This window comes from Rhinopithecus roxellana, chromosome 15 (assembly GCF_007565055.1).
Source record: "Rhinopithecus roxellana isolate Shanxi Qingling chromosome 15, ASM756505v1, whole genome shotgun sequence".
Classification (NCBI taxonomy): Eukaryota; Metazoa; Chordata; class Mammalia; order Primates; family Cercopithecidae; genus Rhinopithecus; species Rhinopithecus roxellana.
Genome location: NC_044563.1, coordinates 71950226 through 71971402, shown reverse-complemented (window position 1 = coordinate 71971402; position 21177 = coordinate 71950226). Strand labels below are relative to the sequence as shown.

General features: G+C 51.4%; 1 protein-coding gene and 1 long non-coding RNA gene across 3 annotated transcripts in view; one reads left to right on the top strand and one right to left on the bottom strand.

The window, feature by feature from the left end:
• Nucleotides 1-389: 389 nt before the first annotated feature.
• LOC104679126 lies at nucleotides 390-6543 on the bottom strand. The gene is made up of 3 exons (XR_750276.2): nucleotides 6275-6543; nucleotides 2470-2572; nucleotides 390-603 (listed from the first exon to the last, which is right to left on the bottom strand). It is a non-coding gene; the product is annotated as an uncharacterized LOC104679126 (long non-coding RNA).
• Nucleotides 6544-6595: 52 nt separating this feature from the next.
• PKNOX2 (PBX/knotted 1 homeobox 2) overlaps nucleotides 6596-21177 on the top strand; it is a 268739-nt gene continuing 254157 nt past the window's right edge. Inside the window, exon 1 of one of the 2 annotated variants that reach the window (XM_030918734.1) lies at nucleotides 6596-6709. The gene's annotated coding sequence lies outside the window, so the exon portion shown is untranslated. The remainder of the gene's footprint in view (nucleotides 6710-21177) is intronic. The other variant, XM_030918735.1, reaches the window with a different exon arrangement.

The window sequence follows — 21177 nt, the reverse complement described above, 5'->3', positions numbered from 1 at the left end:
GCGACAAGTTCCTTCACTTACCTAAGCCTTATAGGGTGCTGTGGAGACCTGATAAACAATGCATGTTAGGCACTCAGCGTGGAGTCTGGCACCCAGCAAATAAGCAATATATATAAGCTATTATTATTGCTGTTGTTTTGTTTTGTTCTTCCTTGCTAAGTAAACCATGGTCCCTATGCGAGGTAAGCTGGGGGTTTCTTGTTCCCTCATTCAGTCACTCTTCTTCACTGTCCCCTTCTAATGCGATAAGACAGGACCACCTTCTGCAGGGCATGTGGCCTTCACCCCTTCCTAGGGTTGTTGGTTGCTTCTCTGAGCCCTGCAGTCTGGCTGCCATGGGGCCTGGCTGCCAGAATGAAGTTGGGAGCCCAGCCATGCAAAATCCTCAGCTCAGGAGGGCTTAGAGTTTGGATGCAGCATCAAAGGCAGCAAATGCTGATTGGGTTCCTTCCTGGGGACAGGGAGGAGAGGGTCCACTGGGTGAGCAGAAGGATGCAGATGGTTCTGTGTGAGGTGGTGGTGATGCGAGTGGTGAGAATGGAGATGGGGCTGAAGGAGAGTATGATGGCAGCAGGAGTGACAGTTGTGATGGCTAGGAGGGTGCTGAAAAGGAGACAGGAGACAAGGGGCTCAGGGATGGGTCCTTCAGTCCAAATGGGAGAGGTGGTTTTTGTTTGGTGAGAATAACACTTTCAAAACTCTACGTAACCCTGGGTAGGGGTTGGGGGCGGGGAGTTCTTAGCCACCTCTGCAGTCTGATGGAGGCCCTGAATAGCCTAATGATCTCCTTTCACGCTGGTCCTCTGTGGGGTCGGCAGAAGCAGAAGAGATGGAAAAGCTGGAGAGCTGGAGTGATACATGATAAATAATAAAGGTTTCAGCATCCAAACATAGCTTCTACCAGAACAAAAACAAAGCCTGGAAGGGAGACTTCAATAAATGGAATGCAAGTCACATAGTAATTTTAAATTTGCTAGTGGCCACACTGAAAAAGTAAAAGAAACAGGTGAAGATATTTTTAACGGCCTATTATATTTTTATTTAACTCCATGTATCCAAAATATTACTATTTTAATATGTAACACATATAAAATAATTCTTAATGAAATGTTTCACATTCTTTTTTATAGATGAAATTTTCTAAATGTATTACACACACAGCACATGACAGTTAGGTCTCACCACCTTTCAAGCACTCAGGGCCTGCATGTGGCTAGTGGCTGCTGTAGTGGACAGCACAGGTTTAAATCCTTCTTTCTCAAATGTTTTTGGCCAAACTTTTGGGATGGCATTTCCCAGAAATGACTCTTTTTGGAAATCGTCATAACATTCTCTCTTGTCTTCCTAAATATAGTAGAAATATTCTCTCTTCCAATCTCTCTCTTTCTCAGTTCTTTCAAGCTGGCTGTGATCCTTCCCACCCCTTGCTAGAACCTAGAAAGAACTTTGAAATTACTCAGAAATCTTCTTTTTCCTTTCCTGCCACCCACAGATCCTCTTATCTGGAGCTAAGGCCGGGACAGCTCCCACCTGAGAGCTGGTGTCTCTGTGTGTGTGTGTGTGTGTGTGTGTGTGTGGACTTGGGGTGGGGTAGGGAGATGCTGTGGGATAAGTAAGGGATGGGGAGGAGACAGTGCTTGAAGAAACTTCCCCAAAGTGCATCAGTACCATAAAGAAGATGGGTTTTTAAAAAGCTTTGGGGATTATATTGCTCCTATATTAGAGGAGCTGGTTAAAGGCATGACCCAATTAATTGCCTATCGTGTGCCCAAAGGACAGGCTTCTTCTTCCCCCTGCTTCAGAGGGTGGGAGTGGGATGAGGGAGCTGAGAGGCTTTCCCAGGGCCAAAAATAAATAAATAAAAATTCTGAGATGGGTGAGGGGCCTGGACATCCCAGCTTCCAGCTCAGAGCAAAATCCTGGACCCCCACTCTCTTATGGAGGATTTCTAGCATCTGAGTTTTTATACCTCTCAGGTCCCCCCTGTCTGCCCACCCCTTTCTCCAAAGGATGTGCCCTTCCTGCATTATTTCATCAGGAGCAGAGTCTTCCTCACTTGGCCTTGGCTTCCCCCACTCCCTGCCACAGCCCCATATGGATCCAGGGTCAGGAAGGAGGCCTTAGGTAGAGAGAAGCGTCCCCCTGCCCTCATTTCCTTGCTCCCATTATCCATGTTGCAGCCCTCAGGGCCTGTGGCAGCCTTCTCCGTAAACAATATCTCCCTTCCTCAGGCCAATTAAATCAGCACTATAATAAAGGCAAAGGCAAAGGCAAATGCAAAGCACTGGGCAGCCGTGGATAAAGGGCTATTAAACCCAATGCTGCCATTCATTTATTGAAGAGCCTCCCATGTGCCAGGGACTGTGCTAAGCTCGTTACATTTGTGATTTTATTTAATTCCCATGGTCTCATGAGTTGGATTCTATTATCCTCATTTCACAAACACAGAAACTGAGACTTGGCACTCACCGGTAATGTCCCAGAAAGCTGGCCATTTCATTACAGGGTGGAGAGCTAAGCCAGGGCCTGGTGATTCCAGAGCTGGTGTTCTCTTTTGGGGGATCCAAGGATCCTTTGAAGAGAGGTGATATATCTGTGAAAGCTTAAAAGCAGATAGGATTCGGAAGATAGGAAAAGGGGGAATGAAAAGCCAGGGCTGAAGGAAGAGTGTGAGCAAGTAAAGGAAGGGCCCAGAATCCGGAGTGTGTTCTGGGGCCCATGAGCTGGAGCAGGAGTGCTGGGTAGAATGGAAGTTCCCAGACCTCACAACTGCAGTGGCTTTTAAAATATGGGCTCCAAGACCTTTCTGCAGACTGATTTCTGTAGGGGTGGAACCCGGAACCCTGAATTATAAAGAAGTTCCCCGAGGGGGTTGGGGGGGGCTTCTGATGCAGCAGGAAGCACTGGAAATCACTAGAAGGTAGAATTGGAGAGGTGTTAGCAGGAATGCAGGAGATTAGCCTGAAAGTGAATGAGGGCCAGACGAGGAGGATGAACTTGAGGGCCATGCTAAGGAGTGTGGCATTCAAGGTTCTTCCTTTTATTATAAGACCCAGTAACTTTTTAGGTGAAATCCTATAAGCAATGGAAAGCTACTGATGATTTTCAGGGGAAACCAAGGTGTGATCCAACCTTTGTTTTAGGAAGAACATCCTTGTACAAGTGTACAGGAGGGATTGGAGATACTGGAGGCATTTAGACCATTTAGAAAATAATCAAAATATTCCAGGTGGCTGGTGACAAGCCTGTCAGCTAGGACTGGAACAATGATGGAGAAATACGTTTCATTCCATTCAATCCAACAAGCATTTCTTTAATATGTTTTCTGGATTGTGCACTGGACCAGGTTTTAGGGATCCTAAGATGAAATCAGATATTGTCCCCATCTTCAGGGAACTCGCAATCTATCAATATTCATTAAAAATAATTAAGTTGAGAGTGAAGGGAACTGGTAGTTGGGTGGTATAATGAACTAAATTGTGCCCGCCACCCAAATTAATATGTTGACACCCTAACCCCCAATGTGACTGTATACGAAGACAGGGCCTTTAGGGAGGTTAAGCGAGGTCATAAGGGTAGGCCGCAATCCAACAGGACTGTCCTTATAAGACGAAGGAGAGACCACCAGAGCTGTCTCTCTACCTGTGTACACAGAGAAGAGGCCACATGAGGGCACAGTGAGAAGGTGCCATCCACAAGCCAGGAGGAGAGGACTCTCCAGAAACAACTCTGCTGGCACCTTGATCTTGACCTTCCAGCCTCCACAACTGTAAGAAAATCAACATCTCTTGTTGAATCCATCCAGTGTGTGGCATTTTGTTATGGCAGCTTGAGCAAACCAGTACAGCCAGGTCTTAAGTTTTTATTCATAGTGTGACATTGGCAGAATTCAGTTGGGCCGTTGATCACCCACATTGGAAGCTTGGAGGAGACAGCATGGGCTGGTGTGGGCTGCTTATACCACAGATAAAGTGCAGGTAGAGTGAGAAGAGGGCCCAGAACCAAACAGGAACTCCAGCATTTAGGAGTGATAACTAGGATTTGTAGAAACTTCTATTTGTTTATAATATCAGTGTGTTGACGGTTTATACAATACAACATGTACGTTCATCTCCATTCTCTTCTTCATCCTCAGAGGGATGATGGGAAAGAAATTGTAGAGTATCTGTAGTGAATTCTTAATTTCTACTCTATCTCTTCTCTACTCATTGACAGAGCCAAAACTGAGATGTGGAACTCAAGGAATTTGACATACTGACAACTCATTTGTTCATTAATTATTTACTAGCTTGTGTCTTCTGTTGATTCCTGTATTATTGCTACTTAATGTTTTACATATTGGTGCTTTGTCTTCTTCAACAAATGAACGCTTCTTGAGGTCAGGAGCCATAACCGGAGCCTCTTTGCTTCTGCTCTTTATTCTTAGTGCTAGCACACAGCAGAGCTTCTGGTGGGTGCGGGGAAAATATTTGCCTTCAGTGATTATAAAAATGATGGTTATATTTTGGATAATCATTTTTTAAGCTCTTGCAAATGACAAAAATAGTCAAAGCAAGATATATTTACTTAAAACTACGATGTGCAGTTTAAAGCACCAAAAAGGTATTAGTGAAAATCATAGTATTTAAAGACTCCAAAAATTTTAATAGCTCATGGCAATGGATCTCCCATATCAGGAAAGTGTTGGGCATTGAACTAGATTTCAGAAAACAAGGGGTGTGACAGGTGTAAATCAGTGATGCAAGGCTGTTGCCTGCGGTCCTATTTATGGCTCACTGACACCTCTCTGATGGAGTGAATTCAGCCTGATTTTCCCCTCTGACTCGGCAGGCTGTAGCAACTCACTGGGAGCCATGGGAAAGAGAGAAACCCCTCCCTCCAGAGGTCCTGGGCAGAGACAAATGGATCTCCCCTCCCCCTCCCTTATCTGAAGAGGGCTTCCCTCTGAGAGTTTATGGCAGCCTGACCTCCAGCCTCTGGGTTGGAGAATCTGGCCGCTTCTGTACCACATAAAAAGGGCAAGTGCATTCATTATTATTATATTATTATACAATGTATAATATATAATAGCGATTATGCTGTCAGCAGCCAGAGACTCTGATCAGATCAGAGGCTAGGGTGACATAAATCTACCTAGTGAAGTTTTTGGAGGTTCTGTGTGAAGGTGAGAGGATTCTACTTGGTCTATAATGGGGGCTACCACTGAAGAGTTTCTCCCACAAGCAGCGGTGGAGGGTGGATTTGGGGGTACTGGGAGGATCTGGACAAACAGTAGTGTGTGTATCTGGGATGTGATGTAAGCAGGATCTCAACTGCCTCCCCTGAGCCAGGCAACACTAACAGCTCTCATCCTTGCCCATGACGGAGGCAGGTGAGCAGCGACCCAGAGGCCTGAGAAGAGCTCAGGGTCAGCCTTCGACTGCTTGAGTCAGATTCTTTACTGAAAACCCGGTGGCTGGGTTTCACTTTCTGCTTTCCCGCTTATGTCGGTGTCTTTGTCTGGGCTTCATCCAGGCCCCCTGCCTGGCCTGGGGTCAGAGGATCAATGGCTGCCTGACTGGCTGAAAGGGCTCCTCTATGGGGAGCAAGAAACAAACTTCCAGAGGCAGAAGGGGTTCTCTTGTCCCTTTATGCGGAGGGCCATGTGCTAAGTTGTGGAAGCAAGCATGCGTGCTCTGGTGTGTGGCTCTTAGTAGGACTTAGTAGATCTGTTGAGTGAATGGAGGCACTATGGGTCTACACATGCCTGCTTTTGTCTTCCACTGTAGACAGCACATAACCAGCCGATTTCCGCCCTGATGTAGATGAAGCCACCCCAGCAGGCCCAGGCTGAAACAGCCCAGCTGGTCTCTCCCTTTATATGACTGCACCTCAGCCCCCAGAACTCTGGGAACTCACTGAGTTGCTTGAGGACTTTTTATTAGAATGAAAATAGCAGTGGCTTAGAACAGGCTTGCCTGACATTTGCAAAGAAGTACTGTACTGACAAAGCCTCTCCACTCTTTCCTCTCTCCCTCTGCCCCACCTTGAACCAGACATCCCGGGAAGCCCACAGCAGAAAAAGCTCTTGAGACCAGGAATAACTAACCAGAGTGTCATCTGAACACCTTTTCTGGGGCCAGGGTAATGAGAATTATTCAAATGCAATCATAAAAATGAGGCCAGCCAGGCAGGAAAGGGGGGAGGGGGAGTGCTGGTGGAAGGAAGGATTTCTTGCCCGTTTTAAGTTTCATCATTTCTGGGGAGTTCTCTTGGGGTCCACAGAAAATCTCACCTCATCTCAGTCCCCTCAGCACCGGTGATATCTTGGAACTCGGCCCCGGTTGTTCGCTAAGGGGGACTTGGCGTGGGGGAGGGAGGGTGCTCCTGAGTTCCTGGGGGTCCACCGTGCTCCCCATCCGAGGCTCCTCGCGAGTGGAGCCGCTTCTCCAGGCCGCCCGCCTCCCCGCCTCAGGAGCGGGCCCGCGCCCGCCGCCCGAGAGCCTCCAGTAGAGGGAGACACTCCAGCGGCTCCTCCGACTTGGCAGCGGCCGGGCCGGGAGTGGGTGGGGGTGATGGGGGGTGGGGAGAAAGGGGGAGTGGGGAGAGGGGAGGTGTGTGAAGGGGGGGTTCGGGGGGCGGGTCCCTGTGCCGCTGACGTCCCGAGCAGTGCTGGGAAGTATAGGCTGTGTTGTCACGCCGGTGTCAGTCTGATGAAGATTGGCATCAGGTAAGCTGTCATTCATTTCCATGTCAGAGACGCTTTTGCAGGCGGCGGCGGCGGCGCGGCGGCGGCTGCTGCTGCGGGCGGCTGCCTCAGAGCGCGTGTGTTTTATTCCAGTCCCCAAGCCAGAGTATTATTCATTGCGACAGGGCAAGGAGGAGAGAGGGAGAGAGGGAGGCAGCAGGGAGGAGAGAGAGGGAGGCAGCAGGGAGGAGGGAGGCAGGGAGCAGCGAGGGACGGCGGGAGCGTACAGAGAGAAGCTGGGGAAGCGCCGGGAGAGCGCGGAGCGGAGCAGCGCGAGGGGCGGTGAGGCCAGGCACGGAGGCTGCGAGAGCCCCGCGGGCCGCCCGCTTCCCTGCCCGGCCAGCGCGCAGCCCCGCTGCCGCCGCCGCCTCGCCGCGCTTGGGCCAGTGGCCGGCCGCGCATTGTCCGCGGGTGCAAGGAGCCTGGCTGCGGACTCGGATCGCCGCGGGCCCAACCCCGTAGCTGGCGGGCGGGGAGCTGTGCGCCGGGAGCGCCAGGGGACCCCAGATTAGGAACAGGCACGCCGGCCGGAGACCGGGTGCCGGAGGCTCCCGGCTGGGCGCTCCGCGGGGCAAGGCTGGGAACCGCGGGCAGGCTCCAGGTTCTCTTTCCCGGCTTCGGGCGTCCTTGGGGCCGGCGCTTACTCGGCGCCACCAGCCTGGAGCTGCTTTCCAGCGGCTGGAAGCGGGAGCGGTCCCAGGCTGGGGCCGGGTGACCGGAGGAGTGGAGGAGCCGCGGCCACGGCCGGCCAGGCCTGGGAAGGCAGGGCGAATGGGGGTTTGCGGGCGGATCGGTGGAGGCAGAGGAACACCGGCGGGGTCCGGGAAGCCAGGATCTGAGGGACTACGCGCAGGGACCCTCACCCAGGGAGGAGCGAGAATGTGTAGGGTCACCGGCTTTCCGTGATTGTTGGGGATCTTCGGTGAGGCGGGCGTAGGGGCCCGCTCGAGGCTTGGGAATCGGGAGCCCTTCTGGCTCGAGAACTAGGGGATGAGTTCGTAAAAGAGGGGACGAAAAGCGCTCGGGAGCGGAGAGCTGAGGGGGATGGGGCAGGGTCCCGAATCTGCCGCGCAAAGTTTGCATTTCTTTCGGGTTAGGTGACGGGGCTTTCCTGGCTCCCGATGCCCAGGAAGAAACGAGCGAAATGGGACGCCCTTTCCCGGGGCTCTTCACGGGGGAGCCGGGGGTTTCCGCGCGGTGGGTAGACTCTGGTTGGGAACTGAGGGGTAGAGGCTTTGTGGATCGGCCCTGAATTAGGGCTGGGTTTTAGGACCGGACTAGAGTTTGGTTTATAGGATCCAGACTGTTTACGGAATCGGGATTGAAGGGCCGATAAGTAGTTTACACGCCGGCCAGAGCAGAGTGCTGGAGGTCGGAGTTGGGGGCTGGAGGAACGGGTGGCGTTTTTAGGATTCAGTAACGGGATCACAGCTTTTTCTTGTGGTCGAGGCTATTGGGATTTGGGGAGGGTCGCACGCGGGGGTCCTGGACCTCTGCGTGTGAAAACGTGTTTAGGTAAGCGACGAAAGTAGTTGATCTGAGCCATGGCAGGCGAGCCCAGAATTTTTGCTGCTTCCCCCCGAAAGTGTTTCTTTAGGAGGAGAGGACTTGGCCCACACAGGACCCGGTCCTAGGAGAGCGATTCCGGGAAGGGGACAGATCGAAGAGACCTTTTGGGCGAAGCGGCAGGGCAGCCTCGTGGGGCTGGGAGTGGATCGGAGGACCCGACCCAGGCGGCTCGGAGTGCTCCAGGAGCCACTTGGGTCTGCGGGGGCAGCGCGGAGGGGCGGGAGCGGTGGCCCCCAGGGGCCGCGGCCTGCGATAAAGGCGGGGGGGCAGCGCTAGCAGCGAGGTGCCGCAGTGGGCCGAGGAGTCTGGGCTGTGGCCCAGGGTAGGACTGGTTCGAACTCCAGTGCCCTGATTGGAGCCGCTTCCTGTGCTTACTCCCGCCGGGCTGAGAAGCCCACAAACCCGGCTTTTGGTGCGCCCCAAGCTTGGGGTGCCCTACTGTCATCTCTCCTGTCCTGAGACTTCAGGATATTGGCTTTTCGGGTTTCAAATGCACTATAACTGGTGGAAGCCAAAAGCTTCGCATTTTAGGCAGATTAGACGATCCTCCCCACCCCAGATCTGAGAATGATGGTGTTCAAACATAACATGGTCTATTACCCAAAGCGCCTGCCCCTGCCCTCCTGCTCTCTCTGCTGTTCTGGCCTTCTGAGGCCCCAGGACCTTGGTGGAAGCGGGGAGGGAGAGTCCGGTTTCTGGTCTCATAATCTCCCACTCCAGCTGCATCCCCATAGCTTGGGCCTAACTCTGGGGTGTGGGGTGGGAAGGGGTCCCGACCAGGGAGGTAGGTTATTCTCTGGGCATCTAGAGAAAGAGCGTGTGTGGGGGGTGGGGGCGGGGGGAGGAGGGTATTGAGGGGAGGAAGATTTGAGATTTCCTCCTTTTAATATTAAATCCACCTTCCCAGCCCCCTGCACCCTTGGCAGGGACAGCCAGACAGCCCTTACAGGACACGGAAGACCCACGACCCACGAGTGGCCTCGGCGGCCTGGGGCGCGGCGACTGCCGCCGCGGAGCTCCAAGGCTGTTGTTTTGCAGGCTTGGAATTCGTGAGAGCTCTCTCCCGCTGAGAGCCCGAGGGGGGAGGGAGCCGTGACCCCACGGAGACTCCCTGGTCACCGCCTCCCCTTTGTGAGCGGGAAAGGCATGAAAGCCAAGAGAAAGAGAGGCTGCTCAGAATGAGGGGCAGGGGGTTACTGGAGGGAGATGGGCCCGACCACCGCTCACAGTAAAATGCCTCGTGCGAATTGCACTGAAGTATACCCAACTTGAGACTGGCTGTTTTATGATCCTCTCTGGGAGTTTACTGCTCTCTGCTTTAAAGTCTATAGATTGCTTTAAGTTAATGAAAGTGCTGCTTTCAAAAGGGGCTTTTATTGTGCGGCAGTGGCAAATCCACTACCTCCCCTTTACTCTTCCAAAATGGGTCTGTTTAAAAAGAGGGAGCTTGCTGGAGTTCCCACATGGACACAGCTTGGGGGAGGTTGCCATGTGACAATGGAATTAATAAAAGTTAATGTCCAAGTGATTCTGAAAGACGAGTTTGCTTCTTTTCCAGTCCGGTTTCATCTGTTCATTTTTGTGTTGCCTTTGGGCTTTCACTGAGTCTGCCTTTAAATGTTGCTTGGTGCCTCCTCAGCAGCCTCTCTCAGCATTGCTTTAGGTAGGCCTGACCCTGTTCAATTAAACTCAAACTGGATTTCAGGATTTCAGCCCAGCTGCCAATTCAAACTGCAACTAAAATATTTACTCGGGGCTGGAGGAGGGGCTTGCCTCACGTTTAGTAAGATAGATGTGTTTAAATGGCTGGGAGCCTTGAGAAGGAACGAGGCAGGCTGTTTTTCAGTGCTTTTTGCTTTTTCAATCTGTTTGGCACAAAAGGTGAGATGACAAGGGTTTTGACTAGGTCCTAACACAGAAACTGCAGTGGGCTCAGGCTGTGGCTTTGACCGCATGTCATAACCATTTAAACTGTGGTTAGTTGTTCAAAGCTCAAAGCTTCTCCAAGCTGGGTTTCATTAACTCTACACTAGTTGCCTGGAAGTTCAGTAGCAATAAATTGTATAAACACATTTGAAGTAAGTTAGTGATGAAATAAGGAGAATTACTGTCTTGTGAGTGGAGAATCCTGAATTCATGGAGTTCTAGCTTAACTGGAAACATACCTCCTCTCCCTTGGCCTTGAAGTTTATGGGTGCACCAGAGTGTGTGTTAAATTTCTTTCTGCCATGTCCATCTTCAACCTGGGCTGTAACTCATTAGAGACCAAGGCATGCCTAGAAAGCAAAACGACTGGATTTTAAAGGGGTCTCTATTAGCCTGGTTTAGGAACCAAACCAGACCCACCTGACTTCCTTACCTTCCACGAATCCAACGTGCAACGTAAACAGCAGCGGAGCAGGACAAAATTAGATGTCTAAATGTTAGAGTCTTAATAATACTGCGTTGTTAGCATTTGAATTTGTTTTTATTAAAGAAACCACCAATAAAATTTATAGGCTTCCAACATGTTGCAAGATTTCCTTGCTATTTATTTAGTTCCCCCCTCCCTACTTTCTGAAATTCTCGCTCTAATCTCAGACTTTTGTTCCCGATTTATTTAATCTGGAGCACATTTTCTAAATTAGTTCGAGGAGGGTGAGAAAGGCTGTTATGAGTTTTCCTTTTTCCTACGCTGTGTGGCACAAGGACTGCGGCGCTGTAAGATATATATAAACGTGTGATGCAATTGCTGGAGGTGACGGCATGTGAAGCCAAGTGTCTGGATCAAACAAAACGCAGATCCGAGTATGGAGAGGGTGAAAATGATGCTGCAGAGGAAAAACTGAGGAAGTTCTAATGGAAAATGAAATCATCATGAACCACGTTAGCCTGAGTCTAGCCAACACACCATGCTTTGTATAAAACACTTCACGTGAGATCTGTGACTTATTGAAGATTGAATTATATTGAGAAGCAGAATTTAGAGGGAGGAGCTCCACAGGCTGGGTTCTATCCAGGCAGCACGGCCAGGATTGTTGCAATGGGGATCTGCTAATTTAATTAAATCTAATACCTGATGGGAAAGGGAGGAAGGAGGGAGGGAAGTGGTGGGCAGATAATCAAGGTTGGCAGGTCAGCATGCTGAGCTAGTGTTTAGGCTGAAATTTAGTGGCCTGGTCTCTTTTCACTCTGTTATTGCCTGGGCTGCATGACTCCGGGGTCATCTAGCTTCTGGGCCTTGGTTTCTTCATCTGTAAAGTGGAATGTATCACACACAGTTCTCACTAGGGTGAGAGGATGGGCTCGATCAAGCACAGGCTGTGCTCTGAGTAAAGAAAATGGGAGACAGGCTTCTCAGCAGCAAAGTCACATTCTTCGGTGTGTTTTCTTTCCTCGCCTGGCTCCAGGACCTTCCCCACAACTCTCAGGAGTTCTTAGGCTATAGTAAAGGGGCTGAATTCCTGCCTTGCATTACATCCTAGAATTTGAAAGGCCTGCTGTGATTCCAAAAACCATTTACACTTTACCAAGAGGGGCAATTTTGGCTGAGCTGGGGGATCCAGCCCACTTCTTCCGAATGGTGTTACCTGGAATAGCTTTCATGCATCAGATGAATGCAGAATCTGACTTATCAAAAATGCAGTCCCTTCTCTGTATTCCACTGGGAAGGCAAGACTTGAGCCCTGACTCGTGTGTGTGACATCTGGTTGGCTGCGGCGGGGGGTGGGTAGTGGTCTGGAGCTAGCCATGGCCTGAACCTCTCTTAGCAGTCTCTGCTGGCAGATCAAAGCAGATTCTGGGCCAGAAAGCCCAAGAAGTTACACCCGACACTTATACAAAACTGTGTGCGCGCTCATAGACTCCTTCTGTTCCGGTGTCTGATTTGTAAAAGCTAACTCTGATCCTGGAGACGCGGCTCCGGTGGAATGCTTGTCTTTAATTCTCCCTAGTGTGTGGGGATTCCTTGCGGTAATTTTTCCTCCGCATATCCTTCTCAGCCAGTCACTGGCAACATCTTAGTCTCCATTTTGATTGGGGGTGGGAGACAGGGCTGGAGGTTGAGGGAGCAACAGTTGGAGGCACAGTCTTTCTAACTGAACTCCAGCTTTTCCTCCCGTCCAGAACCCCCAGGAGAGAGGGAGAAGCAAGCCTGGGACAGCTCAGTTCGTCTCATGTGGTAAAGCAGAGCTTAAGAAGAGCTTGCTGCAAACGTGTTGTCTTCAGGGGGATCTGCTGTTTGGCTTGGATGCCTCACTGCAGGCCCAGCCTGCCTGGGTTTCTAATTACAAGAAGGACGTTTCTGCTAAGACCTATCTCACTAAAAACACATCCCTGCATGTAATAAGAAACCCTAAACCAGGCAGGATATTTTAAAACTGAAGCAACGAAGATTAGATTAAGTCTCCACCAAACAGCTTCGTTCTTGTATTATTTTTGGCTGGAATGTGGAGAAAAGCAGCTGGCCCTGGGGCCCAGAGCAGACTCTGGAGGGTTCGGATAGGGCTGGGGTGGGTGGCGTAACTGTTAGTTCTCTGCTTAGTAGGAACCTGGCCAATTTGAGTACAGCTCAGTCAAGGCAGTGGGGGTGCCCAGTGGGGGAGGGGGAGGCTGGGGTGGAGGAGGAGCCAGATCCAGATGGGCCAGAAAGCGGCCGCAGAAGCAGCAGGTCACAGGGCACCGAGGCTTGTAAATCCTCCACCTCATTAGGATGTAGTCTTTTGTGTTCAACTTACGCCTCTACTCACACCCCCATCCCAAACCTAGTAAACATGGCCTTTGGAGGAACATTAATAGACAGGGTACTTTCCTGGGTGGAGAGAGGGACAAATAGTTGTTGAAGATTCTTGGAAATAGAACCGAGTAATCTGGCATCATGGGCAGGTGTCTTACCATGCTGGGGAGGGGCAGCATGGCATTTATCCATTCCCTTTGTTCTTCCATCCAGCAAATATTTATAGAGTGTCTTCTATGTCCCCGGCACAGTCCTAGGCATTGAGGAGACAGCAGCAAAAACAAAGCAAACACATTGCCATAAAGTCTGTCTTCAAGGAGCTTGCTTGCTGTGGGGGCAGTGTTGAGTATGGGCTTTATTTAGCATCAGGCAAAACTTCATTTAGAGCCTAGCCCTGCTCTTTACCTATCATATGGATCTAGACAAGTTGCTTAACATCTTCGATCCAGTTACCCCATTTGTAAATTGGGAAGTAAAAACACATAGCTCATAGGACCGTTGAGAGGGCATCTGTTAAGTCCCTAGCACAGTGTCTGGCACAGGGGAGAGGCTCAATCATGGTTTACTCTCCTCTGTCACGTTATTTTGGAGCTGATGATCCAGTTGGAGGATTATCCCTTTCCCTTTCCTTTTGCTTCCCCAGAACCTGGCTTGGGCCCTTTCCCGGGTCACTGGTAACTTCAACCAGCTTTGCACAAATAGCCAGTCAATGCTGTGGCCTGGTGCTGCCCGCTGTGCACAGCCGTGGCAGAGGCTGCAGTAGAAAACAGGTACACAGACCCTGAGGACACTTTGTGGACGAGGGGTGTTTGGGGTTAACGGTAGAGGGGGCACATACAACACACAGACATGAGAGATGATGGACAGAGAGGTGACGTGGAAAAAGCCACCAACCGGGTGTTAACCACAGGAGGCAACAGTGGGGCAGGATGTGGAGTGACCAGGACAGAGTGGAGTCACAGGGCAGACTTCTGGGGGGGAGGGAGTCTCTGCAGAGTGTTAGAGGAGGACGGGCTGAGTGGCTGGCCAGCGGGGAAGTGAAACATGAGCCTCCTAGGTCATGGTGCTCTGCACTGTCCTGGGGACTGCAAAGGAGCAGCCTGGACTACAAGGAGGAACTCAGCCCCCTCTGCCTATCCCAGGTGGCCAGAAGTGGGCTGTCCCTGCCCCAGGAGCACCAGGTAGGCCTCCTTGTTGGAGTCCAGTTTCCCTTACACACTGAGGGATTTCCGAGCAGGCCTTTCCATGTTGACTTCTCAATGGGTAGAACTTAGACCAGTGAACTGGTGCATGAGGCAAACAAACTCGCTTCACTCCTTGTTGCAACATGGTTTTCTTACCTAAGATCCCCTTTTTCCCTGAGCAGAGAGAGCAGAGACTATAAGCCCACATCCAGCCCTCTTCTGTCTCAGGAACAATGAAGCTGATCGATATCAGGGTGATCGGGATGGTGGAGAGAATGGAGTCGGGACTGGTAGTCTAAGGATGGTGGATTCCACTGTGGACTTGGCCACTGACTGATGTGTGACCTTCAACAAGGGACATCTTCTCTGTATGTCAGTGTCCTCACTTATCCAATGAGGAGCTTGAACTTGCTCCCAGAAGTCCCTTTCTACTCAGAGTTCCAGGATTCTGGGTTTCCTCCCAACTGGATTGCTTCGTGGCCAGGCAATCATTAAAACCACCACCACCACCACAAATCCAAGCAAAGAATCATGATGACATTCAACAGACTGCAGAAGCTTGGCCTCTGTGGTATAGAGTCTTAAGGGCAGTGTGGGGGCTGGGGGTTGGTTCTGACCCTTCTGATGGCCTGCCTGGGACAAATGGATGTGTCCTAGCGATAGGGGTTGGCTCCATAAGGCAGCAATTTCAGTCTGAACTCACTAGCTTCTTCATAAAAAGCAACGTTTACTTTTCTTGTTGAGACAGCGTGGGGCTAGGGGAAGCGACATGGGCTTTGGAGTCAGATTCTGGGTTCTGACCCTGGCTCTACTACAGCTAAGCAGTGTGCACATCACTTAACCTCTCTGAGCCTCCATTTTCTTGGCCTTATAGGTGAGGATAGTAATACTACCAAGCATATTTAAGACTGCTGTGAAAGCTCTAGAAGAAAACATCTGTAAGTGATTGGCGCATGGCAAGCTCATGGTGAATAAATATTCGTCTTCTCTCCTAATAAAGCTCATTCTCACATGCCCTTGTTTGCGCCTCTTAGCCTTGTGAAGCAGGTAAAATAGGCATTGTATCATTTTATAGGTAAGAGAAACTGGGGCTTAGGGAGTGGCTAAAGTGGCAGGTGCAGGAAGTGGGTGCAGATGTGTCTGTTTGTAGTGATGGAACATATCATTTAGGGTAGCCCAGGCCTATCGTCTGTGATGATGGTTCTTCCTTTAGCCTTCTGGAGACAACCCAAGCCACTCCTGAACTCTACCTATTCCTCTCCTGGGATCTTTCAGAAAAGAACCAGCTGAACTCATCTCCTCCATTATTCAAATCTTTGGCAAATGCTGGAAAGAGCTACTGTTGTGGAAACCAAAATCTAGAAGATCTATTTTTTACTTCCACAAAGCCATCAGTCTCAGGTGGGGCTGGGAGGGCCCGCACTAAGAGGTAGAGGTAGATTTAGGAGCAGGGGGTATCTCATGGCTGTGAGTGGGGGCGGTGGAGCTGCAGTGCTGCCTTGGTCTGCCAGCCCAGGTGTAAGCTGAACCCCTGGGTGGAAAGAATTCCCTCGGGGGCTCATGCCCACGGTCATCAGCTCACAATCCAGACAGATGTCAAGCCCGATAGACACCAAGGGGAGTTTAGCCCGTTAGTGGTAGCATCTGTCTAATTCCTATTAGGTAAGAGGAGGCCACAGTCTCTCTGGGTTCCAGGGTAGCACAATAGGTCTGTGCTGGAGTAGTGGCAAGTGAGCTCCACCCCAGAGCTTCCCCTCATAGTCCGCAGTCCACAGTGCATTGTTAAGGAATGGACACTCCTTTGTTCCAAGTCCTGTGCTAGGTCTGAATGTGATGTGACCCCCTCCTTCTGAGGAGCTGTCCTGCCTTCCTCCCAGGAGACCTTCCTCTGTGGAGACTGTCAGTTCTATCTCCAGGTCCAGGGCAGGGAGACAGATGCCCAGAGAGTCGAGTATATGCCCCGGGCCCAGGGGTGACAGGTGCTTGTTCTTATTCTCATTTCCTTCCTAGGAATCCACCTGTCAACAGGTGTGGCCTGAACCCACTCTTTAATTAGTGCCCATTAGCATGCTGTGGGGAACATTCGGTAGCCTCATCCTCTAGGAGCTACATATTTTTGATGAGGAGACCAAACAAAACGCACGTGAAATTGAGAACAAGCTGTGACCTTGACTCATCTTTTAGCTTCTCTGGATTACAGAATCCTCATTTTATACGATAAGCAGGTTACCCTTGACTCTCTTCAAGGCCCCTTTCAAGTCTATTCTTCTACGACTGTATGGGCTGTACACGCGAGGTCCATCAGGCACCATGAGTTTGTAGAAGGTGATAGCACACCAGAGAGCACTTAGCCCAGCAGTGGGAAGGCCTGTCTACCTCCAGGCAGGTGAGCGGGTGGGAAGATATATTGCAGAGGTAGCTGGCTTCATTTATTTGTCTGCAGGGGCTGGGAGAGTGCTTGCTGAGAGGGACCCTGTGGAGTCCCCCAGCTTCCAGGAGGGTCATGGGGACAGAAATCAGGCAGGAGAGCCCGGCAGAGTGGGAACTCAAGACCGCTGCTCCCTTGTGACCCACATGGTGGTGGTGGAAGGAGCTCCTCTCCTGGCCCCTCTCCCACTCTGCCCCCCACCCACCGGCTCTGGGAGGAGAGAACTGGTTTCATAGTAGGGCAGCGGTCCCCTGGGGCCCTCTTGACTTGTGAGACAGATTCTGGAGGAAAGCCAAGGAGCTCGAAAGGATTCCTCCAGCCTTCCCTGAAGCCTGTTTCCAAGGAACCTGACTTAGTCTCCAGCACTGGCATAGCACCCCTTGAGAAGTCGCCTCCATTCATGAGAGCCTCTTAGTGGCAGCAAGATGGAGGACTGCTAACTCCTGCTGACTTCCAGATTGTAGGGGAAGCCCCTTTCCAAGCTGGACCTCTGGTCTCCTGGAATACTTTTCAAAGTCATTTCCACTGGGTTTGAGGAGAAGGAAGGAAGGAAGGAAGGAAGGAGGGAGGGAGGGAGGGAGGGAGGGAGGGAGGGAGGGAGGGAAGGAAAGGAAAGAAGGAAGGAGGGAGGGAGGGAGGAAGGAAGGAAGGAAGGAAGGAAGGAAGGAAGGAAGGAAGGAAGGAAGGAAGGAAGGGGGAGCTTCAATCCCAGGCAGTCCTCCACAGAGCACCATTGGCTGCTGGCAGGGGTGATGGGAACTTCCCAGCATTTCTGCTGCACAGAGTCCTGGTTCTGGTGGCCCTGGCCTGGCTGTGGTGGAACTGGGCTCTGGGGAGAGAGGCTGCCACAGCTAGCTTGCAGGTAAAGGCAGGAGAAGGATGTTCCCTGAGCTCTGTGATTTCTGGGTAGCTGTGCAAGACCTCTAGCATGAAGGCCATAGATGAGTGGAGGCTCCTTTGCTGTGTGATAGGCTCTGTGCCGGGCCCTGTGCTGGGGGCTGTCACCACTATTTTGTTGAGTCATCGATGTAGACCCAAGAAGAAAAGTGAGGCTCAGAGAGGGTAAGAGAATTTGCCCAAGGTCACCCAGCTATGAGTGAGGCCGGCCAGGGTAGAACAAGCAACAGGTATGGGTGTGGGCCTTGATAGAGCCCTCTGCTCACTGTGGGCCTTCAGAGCTGGCCTTACTTTCCCCGCCAGTCAGCTGGTGGCAATAACACCTACTGTCAGGGCTGTGGGGAAGATCAAGTGAGTGAATGTATGTGGATGTGTTATACATGTTGTATAAACATAAATGACAGCGCCTACACAGTGCCTTGCATGTAATATGTGGGGGAGAAAATCGGTTGGCACAGACTATATGTTTCTTATTAGTTTAAAATAGAGTATACACACAAATTCACACGCCTTCTCGTACTCACTCACAGCGTGATGACAACCATGTTTAGGTGATTCAAAGCTGGCAGGGTGGCTTTCCATGACTTCCTTGTGGCTGTGGCAGGCATGAGTCCCCCTGGGATCCCTGAGCACCTGGTAGTTTTGCCAATTCAAGCTCAGAGTCAATCAGCTGGAATTGGGGCCTCCTAAGTGCCCGTGGTTGTTCTCAAGTAGGTTTTCCCATCTAATCTAGTGTGGGAGGCTGTCAGGGGCCTGGGGTGAGGTGGGGGTTGGTCTCCACCAGGTCCTATTGGCTTGAAGCAGGCCTTGGTTTCCTTCTTGCTAGTCACATTCACTAGATAGATTTTTACTGAGTGCCTTCTACGTGTCAGACCCTGCGGAGGCGCTAGGGATATGACCGTGAACTAGACAGATGGGTTCCTGCCGGGAGGGCTCACAGACCATGGGAGAGGAAGACGTTCAAGTTCTGTGGGTAATTAGTTAAACCACAAGAGCCATCCAGAAGTCCAGGAAGCTGTGAGGGCCTCAACAGGGAGCATGACCTACTGTAGGGGTCCAGGGGGATTTTGGAGGGCATCCTGGAGGAAGCGAGCTTCAAGCTAAGGCATGAAGGAAGACTTGCCGTGAACTAGGTAAGAGTAGGCACAGGAACTCTAGTCACCTTGGGCTGGCCTGGCCTGACCTCGTGCTGAGTTTTGTCCCTCCTGTGGGGCCCTTCCTGGGGAGAGAGTGGACCAGCCCCTTCTTCCCCAGCGCCTTGTTTTCCATCCCAGGCAAGGGCAGAACAAGGTGAGAGGAAGACAGTCGGGCACCAGGAGAATGCTGCCAGGGATTCTGCTCTCACCCGAGCTTCCCTGTCGCATCACAGAGCAGGATGCCATTCCCACACCCCCGTCCCCCTCGTCTGCCATCCTATGCTCCTTGAGGACATGGTTTTCAGGGAGCCTTTAGAAAATGTAGGCATCCCTTCCGCATTCTTCCTACAGCCCCAGTTAGGGTCCTGGTGATACCCTAGGGCTTCCTTGCAATGTTCATGTTCACGGTTTACCTAAGTCTGATTTCTGGAAAGCCCTCATGGGCAGCAGCTGTGATGGGGGGAGAAATGACTCAGCCCATTTTGCTCAGCACCAGCCACAGAGGGACAATGTCTTCTGAGGACTCGGTGCAGTGACCAGGGCTGTGTCTTCCCTTTGGAAACACGGAGGGAAATTTGTGAATATTTTGCAGTCTTGTAATTTGGAGGGGGGCAGTGAGGAGAGGCAGCAGGGGGAGGCTAGAGAGAGACTGATGGGTTTAAGTGACAAGGGCTATAAATCCACAGTTACATGGATATGAAAAGGAAAGCCAGTGGCCTCCTGCCTAGGGTTCGGACATCGTCAGAGTTAGCAAAAGGTACCCGCTTTGGGCTCAGGCAGGCAGGGGTTAAAGCCCAGCTTCTGCTGCTTGCTGGCTATGTGATCCTGGGCAACTTCTTAACCTGTCTGAGCCTTAGTTTCTTCCCTTTTGTGAAACGGGAGTAGCAATGTCCCCATGCAGGGGATTCAGTGAGGTAACAGCAAAGATCTTGCTCCAGTCCTGGCCACGGAAGGTGCTCATATGTGTGAGTTCCTTTCCCGTCACTTCCTTCTCTCTCACCACAGTGCTGCACGGGACCCAGGTACCCCTTCAGAGGCAGGAGGCAGGAGGAAGTGTGAGCAGAAAGGCTGTGGGCTGTGGGCCTCTCTGGGGAACACAGCTAGAACGGCTGACTAAAGATCCTGAGCTGGCTGGGACAGCAGTGTCAGAGCCTGGGGAGGCTTCACAGAAGCAGGGGAAGCAGTGCTCTGGGTGTCTTGGAAGAACCAGACGGCACAGGTGGCCTCAAGGAGGGCTGTGAGGCAGAGAATCTTTTTTTTTTTTTTTTTTTTTTTTTGAGACGGAGTCTTGCTCTGTTGCCCGGGCTAGAGTGCAGTGGCCGGATCTCAGCTCACTGCAAGCTCCGCCTCCCGGGTTTACGCCATTCTCCTGCCTCAGCCTCCGGAGTAGCTGGGACTACAGGCGCCCGCCACCTCGCCCGGCTAGTGTTTTTGTATTTTTAGTAGAGACGGGGTTTCACCGTGTTAGCCAGGATGGTCTCGATCTTCTGACCTCGTGATCCACCCGTCTCGGCCTCCCAAAGTGCTGGGATTACAGGCTTGAGCCACCACGCCCCGCCTCAGTTCTCTTATCTGTAAGATGGTACAGTAATTCTCAAGTGGCAGCCAGGACAACGAAAGGAGATAGCCCGTGTAGAGTGCGCGGTGTGGTGTCAGGCTCGGATGGCACAGGTCCTTTGCCTTCAAGCCTTGCCCTCTCCCATGTGTTTCATAGCTCCGGCCACACCTGTAGAACCAACCAATGAACCCTGTGTTTGTCCCACCGTGTGTCCCCTGGGCTCAATGAACAGAAGGCCTGAGGATTTATTCATTCTTTCATTCACTTATTCCTCAAGTATTTATTAGGTATCCTGAGCATGTGCCCAGGATTATCTTGGTGCCAGGGATAGAAAGGTGAGCAAACTCAGGTGGCTTCTATCCTGATAGGGTTCACAGTTAGATGGCGAACAGAGACGTTACTTTTTAAAAATCACATGAATACATGTGAGAATATGAGTGACATACGAGCTTTGAGGAGAAGCGCCTAACACTGGGAGCATTCTTCAACAGGAAGATTTTATCTGGAGAGAGCAGGGCAGGGCCTCCCTGGGGAGTGATGTTTGAGCTGAGCCTGAAGGGAGATAAAGCAAAACTGAGAAAAGATGGAAGGAAAATCGCGTCCCAGGCAGGAGGAGCATAGGGTTGAAGGCCCCCAGCAGGGAGGAAGGGCTGTGCCTGCAAGGGCTGACAGGCAGCTGGGGGGCTGCAGCAGAGGGGCGGGTCAGATGTGAGTCACTGAGTTGTGCCTTAGAGGAGCGTGCGAGAGAACCCCTGGAGTCTGACTCGGAAGCAGGGCTGCACCTGCGGGGAGAGGTGGGTAAACCGAGTCTGAGATTCTGACATGGAGACCAGGCCAGCATTTGGCTATAGTCCTGGACAGAGAAACAGGTGATTCCAAGCCTCAGTTTTTCTGCCCCCAAATGAACATAATGACAATAAAAATTATAAATAGATTGCAGATCCATGATGGTGGGGGTGGAGGT